The sequence below is a fragment of the Nicotiana tabacum genome, chromosome 5 (genome assembly GCF_000715075.1).
Source record: "Nicotiana tabacum cultivar K326 chromosome 5, ASM71507v2, whole genome shotgun sequence".
Taxonomy (NCBI): domain Eukaryota; kingdom Viridiplantae; phylum Streptophyta; class Magnoliopsida; order Solanales; family Solanaceae; genus Nicotiana; species Nicotiana tabacum.
The window spans coordinates 8,412,798-8,419,304 of NC_134084.1; positions in this window are offsets into that span (position 1 = coordinate 8,412,798).

The window sequence follows — 6,507 nt, forward strand, 5'->3', positions numbered from 1 at the left end:
AACTATATAAAGTATTTTCCAAAAAAATAATACAAAATATGAAATATGTCATGGCATTATCCTAAAATATTCAACAATAAAATTATGTAATATAAATATTGCTAATTAAAAGCCATAATAAAAATAAATATAATCTAAAAGTACTAAGTCATGCTAAAATAAGTAGACTAATAAGTGAGTATTAATTACATGATTAAATGCTAAAGAAAAAATAAAAATAAGTTATGCATTTTTATCTAAATTATTACAAAACAAAAAATAGATATTCAATACATTTTCGTTCGTAGTATTGAATTGAATGTATTTTATTAGCATTAGTATTTATTTGATTTTGGTTTGGGCTTTTGTTAGCACTATTTAATTTACTTATGTTAATGGCTATAAAACTTATTGGAACATTCAAAAGTTCTAGGTCCAACCTTGAAATAATACCTCAAAAGATAAAATTATGAATTCTTTTAAGAAATATTTATAAATTACATCACAATAAGTATATTTATATATTAAATATATCTAAAATTTCTATATATATAATGTCGGGTTGGTTTGATTTCGGTTTGACTTTCTTTAGTTAAAACCAAACCAAACCAATTATGGTCGGGTTTTTTTCCAACACCAAACCAAATCAAACCAAACCATAGTCGGGTTTTTTTTCTCGGATTATCGGGTTGGTGCGATTTGTCGGTTTCCTTTGTACACCCCTAGTTTTAGCATTGAATACATTATATTTTTAAAATTATAAGTTCATGTCTACTATTTTACAATTTTAATAAATTTTTGCATAAACTTTTATTTCGCGTAAAAAATTATGGGTTCGATTGAACCCATTGATAACACACTACATTCGTCATTGGGTTCACATGCCCCATTAGAAACCCCTAGATACGTCTAGCCAAGATTAACAAGAAGTTACAATGATATTTCTCATTTGCATGACTTAATTAATTTGAATTTTTACCTTATTTATTATTTAATCATATTAAGTCTATCGATTTACGATAAACATCAGATGCAAATAAATTTAACGTGGTATAAATCGGCAAACCTAAATTATAAAACTTAAAATATCGGCAAACCTAAATTATAAAACTTAAAATTGAAAATATTTCCACTAAAGCAGATGGGCAAATTAAAAATGTTGCTTCATATATCCTAAAAACTGTATATAACTCTTGTTTGAAATAATAATCACTATATTGACATTACTTTTACTTGCAGCCTTGTAATTTTGTGAAAGTTTAAAAAATAAAAATAAAAAATAAAAAATCGAAAACTACCTCTGTACAAACTTCGACTGCCGGAAAACCTTCATCGGACTTAGCAAATACCATCCTTTCAACCTCCCCGGCGACATGACATCATTTCCACCGGAGACTGACGTCATATCTACATTCGCCGATCTCGATCTCATCATCATCATCCTCGATAATTCCTTAATCCTCGTAGTATTGTAGTAGTGCTTATTTTCAGCACTACTTTTTTCTTTCAATTCTAATTCGTTCTCTTTCCCCTCCGTTTCTCCAGTTCTTTTCCTGGACTTAAAAATCCACCAAAACGACGCTGTTTTAGTACTCTTCTCACTCGCCGGCGGGTTTCTCCGGTCGCTGGTATTACTATCTCGCGATTTAACGAATGGAATTCCAACGGATTTTGATCTACACAACGCCGGCTCGCTGTCGCATCCTACGCCGCTGCTTCTGCATGAACAAGGGCGCACGTTAGCGCAGTGAGGGCAAAGTTTGGAAAGTCGATTGCGGAGGCAAATTGAACATACGCCAGGTCTGCGTTTCTTCGAAGGGTGTTTTGGACATTTCCATACTTCTTCTTCAATATAGTACGCCATTAATTTTCTAGTCTCTCCTCTTGTTGTATATTGTTCCTCTGTATATATACAATTTTTCAATCTGAGCTTTATATATATATATATATATATATATATATATATATATATATATATATATATATATATATAGCCAAATAAATACGCGAGAAATAACAAAACGACGCGTTTTACTTTCTAAACTTGCAATGCTCAATGCATGCTTAGCCGTCTCATCTTTCTATAAAGACTTGTGCTACAATTATAATTTAAACATGTTCAAATATATTAGGTAAAAAAAATTTAAGCGATTTTTTTTTTCTCCATTTGGCTAAGTTTTGGGTAGAATTAATTGACACTTGTATTAGTGGGAGGTAGTAGGTCTGTAACTTGTGGTTTAAAACATATCACACACGTACCTATAATTATAAAATCTTGTTATTAAGAGTAAAATTAAAAATATAAAGTAAAATTAATTTTAAATATAAATTTTTTTTAAGGCAAATTGAAAAGAAAATGTGTCGTATAAAATGTGCAAGAAAAAGTAAATTTTATTGTGTATTTGATTTTTCTCAAGATTAATATAGGTGTCGAGTAACTCTTTTTATTAAGGTTTAAGCAATTAAAAGAAATTACCTAATTTATTTTTTCTCATTTAAAGATTGATCTCTCATAATTTTTGTTTGAATTAACATCATGGACTTCTAGAGCACACCCTTGAATGCTCTCTCTTTAAGTTTTATGTAATAACGGAATAAATAGAATATATTCATAAAAGTAAATTACAAGAAAATATCTACACTAAAAAGTGAATTGATAACTTGAGCAAAAGTATGTAATTTAGTTTATGCAATGAATTTTTTACACTGAAATTTTATACATACTTTATATTGTAAGTGCATAAAATTCAAAATTCAAAATAATATGGATACATAGACCAAAAGTAAAGATAAATAGGAGAATACAATATATATCAAATTAATGGCAGGAACAGTACAGTCATGCTTTCTAACCAACAAGAATTGATTTGTCGAAAGTGATAACAAAGTATGGGGCCTCCAAAAAAATCTATTTTAGATTTTGTGGTACTAATTGGAAAAGAAAGGAGTGACGTCTACATTCTTATTTGACTTTACCAATTTTAGGTTAAGATGTTTACATAATTCTTTCTTTATTAAAACCCAAGGCTTCACTATTTTTTTTATTATTTTTGTTTGGAAAATAATTAACTATAATATTAGGTATAACTGTAACTGAAATTGGCACGTTTTAAGCTACATCCAATACAAAGTCCACCACGAACAAGTCAACCTGTATAGTATGAGTGTTAGTGGTCGGTACGGTACGGTATTTAGATATTTCGGTTTGGTATTTTCGGTATTCGATTTCATATAATGTTATATCAATACTGTACCTAATTAAATTCGGTATGGTTCGATTTTTCTCCTTTCGGTTTCGGTTTATTCGGTTCGGTAACTTTGGTTTATTCGGTTTGAATACTAACTAATGCATAGAGTCATAGACTGTAATATTCTTAATTAAAGTACTCAAGCGGGGTTGCTCTGATGGTAAGCAACCCCCACTTCCAACCAAGAGGTTGTGAGTTCGAATCACCCTAAGAGCAAGGTGGGAGTTCTTGGTGGGAAGGATGCAGAGGGTTTATTTGGAAATAGCCTCTCTACCCATGGTAGGGGTAAGGTCTGCGAACACACTACCCTCCCCAGACCCCACTAGTGGGATTACAACGGATTGTTGTTGTTGTTGTTGTTGTTGTTGTTGTTGTAAAGTACTCAAAGTACAAAACTAAAAACGTTTGTTGACAGAAGTTTTGTCCAAACCCAGCAAATATCAGCCCAAAGAGAGAAAATTGTACATAAAGGAATAATTTGATCATTAGAAATGTCTTGTTACTTGCTTAGAGTTAATTGATGAACTTAGAGAATAAAGAAAAGTAAAATTTTAAATTTTTTATATTTATGTTATAATTAATAATATGTGTATTGTTAATATAATATATATTTCGGCACGATATCAGTATTTCAATATTTTATTTTAAAATATCTAATACCAATTTTTTAAGACTTAAACCAAATAGCATACTGAATACCCTAATTTTCGATTTCAGTACAGTAATTCGGTATTTACCAAATTATGCGCAGCCCTACTTTACAATGGCGACCAACAAGGGCTATGGTGAAGTGGTAAGTACTCATTCATCATCAACCAGGGGTCTCGAGTTCGAGCCCGAGGTATAAAATCGCCTTTGTTAAGGAGCGCTTTACCCTCAATGTGAGACTTTCTGACACGAATTTAGTTGGGCTCCAATAAGAAAGCCAATAAGAAAACTGGACACCCGAATGGGAAAAAATAAATAAATAAAAGAATTAATGGCGTATGCATGATTCTTAACAGGCGATATTGACTTTTAAAGAAATACACAACTAACTAAATTATTGTAACCAAATTATATTGATAAAAGCAATCCAAATACGCTAGTTAAGCATATTATTGCATATATATAATTATATTGAAATTTCCTTGTTTTTTAAAGCATACCATAGCGTATATAGTTAAGAAATTTTTTGACACTGCTCGTATCAATGTGCTTCACCCTGTACCTTAGCCTAGCCTGGAGACACTAACAAAAGAAGAAAGTATATACCTCTTTTGTCTAGATAATTGCTTATAAATTATTAAAATGGTAAATAATGTTCGAAAGCAGTATTCCTAATCAAGTAATTAAGAGATCTCCTTATTAGTAGGAATTTATCTACTACAATACAGGTAGTACGTTGGGTCTTATGCTCCCAGATTATAGTAGAAGTGACACCAAGTAACCACTCTAAAGGATTGTTATTTGAGAATTAGTCGGTATGTCCTGAATTTCTATTTTTCAGTTTAATTTTTTGAGAAAAAAGTGTCCTGAATTTTACTGAAGTTAAGATTTTTAGTTTAAAATTTCATGACAAATTAAGTACTGGTTAATCTCTCAATAGCATCCCTGAAAATAACTACCTGTGCACTTGCTCCAAAACTATAAAGCAAGTAATGATTGTATTGGACCAAACGTGACCCAATACAATCCTAGGCCTTAGCCCAAAATTCTTCTTCAAGTCCTATGCCTCGACTTACGTATCGTTTGGATGGTTGTTTCCGATTGTATTGTATTGTATTGTATTGTTACTCTATATACAATGTTTGTTTTGATTGTTAATATAAAACTGATTGTATCGTATTGTTAAATTTATTATTCTGAAACAATGAAAAACTCAATTTGGTGAAACAACTAAATTGGTGTGGTAGAATTGTTCCGTATTTTCCTTTCTAGTTATGCCCACACTTAATATTCTATATTTAAATTTTATCCTTTACCCTATTATTTATATTATATTCACCAAAATAATTAGTACTTTGTCTCCATCTTCTTTCTGTCGTGCAACTAGTCAACGACGTACTTCCCTAGTCTTCGTCTCTTTCCAACAATATTTTTACAGGTTAGTTTTCATCTCTTTTCTTAACTAATTCCACTGTTGCTAAGGGAATTTTCCTCTAAATAATAAGTGCCTAGAAAAAACTGGCTGAAAAAGGTATCATTTATATACACGGCAATAATGTTTACAACATTATCTTTGCTTGCATCCCAAAAATCTGAAATAATTTATGTAGTGACATTTGGTTGAAATTTTGTTTTTCTAAATATCGATTCAATTTCTTTTGCTTAATCAAGATTCGTGCCTTGCCTTCTCCATAGCTTATTAATAACACTTTTTCTCAAACAATACGTTGGTTTTCCATCTCTTTTCTTGTGTATTTTTTTCTGGTTAGTTCATCTATGATATTTTCAAACTATATGTTCTGGTGATATAATTTATCAAGTTAATATCATGGTTTAAAATGTAGCACGAAGTTATTAGTTTGATGCAGTCAAAACCGATAAAAAATGTAAAACATGAATTATGTGTGGCTTCTGTTGTAACAAATAAATTTGCTTATATTTTTTTCTGTTTACTTAATTAATTTAGTGTAATGTGATGAAATATTTGACCAGAATTCTCTTTTTTTGTACAATCCTATTAGTATGTATCTGAATTCTCCTTCATACTTCATAATGTGTTCTATGAAGAAGAGTTTATTTTCGGTTTATATTTATTTTACGTAGTTAATTGGTTGATGTATCTCACTTAATTTTATTATAGATGGCTGATTGGAATAATCAAAATAATAGACAGATATTGGAACAAGTGAGCTCTTTAGCTACATATGTTGCTTGCTTAGTAGCTATTTGGTGTTGGACTTATGTACGTGAAATTGAAACTGACTGGTGTATGATCACACATGATGTACGACTAGAAAGTGAATAAGTTAGACAAGAATTATTGAGTCATTTATTCTTAATTGAACTTTGTCGTAATATTATAAGAATGACCCCTTTAGCTTTTACCGATCTATGTGAGATGTTAATGATTACGCTCAACTATTCCTTATAAAAAGGACTAAGCGGACATTGCAAATATAATCTGAGTATTTCGCCTAGAGTCGGACCCACAAGGAATTAACCTGTTAATTACTCTTGTCAGACTCACTAAATTCTACGTAATCAACTTCTCAAATGTTTTGAATAACAATTAAGGATATTTTTACTAACTATGAAGGACTGCAATTAAGTAAATAAAGACTAAGTATGATTA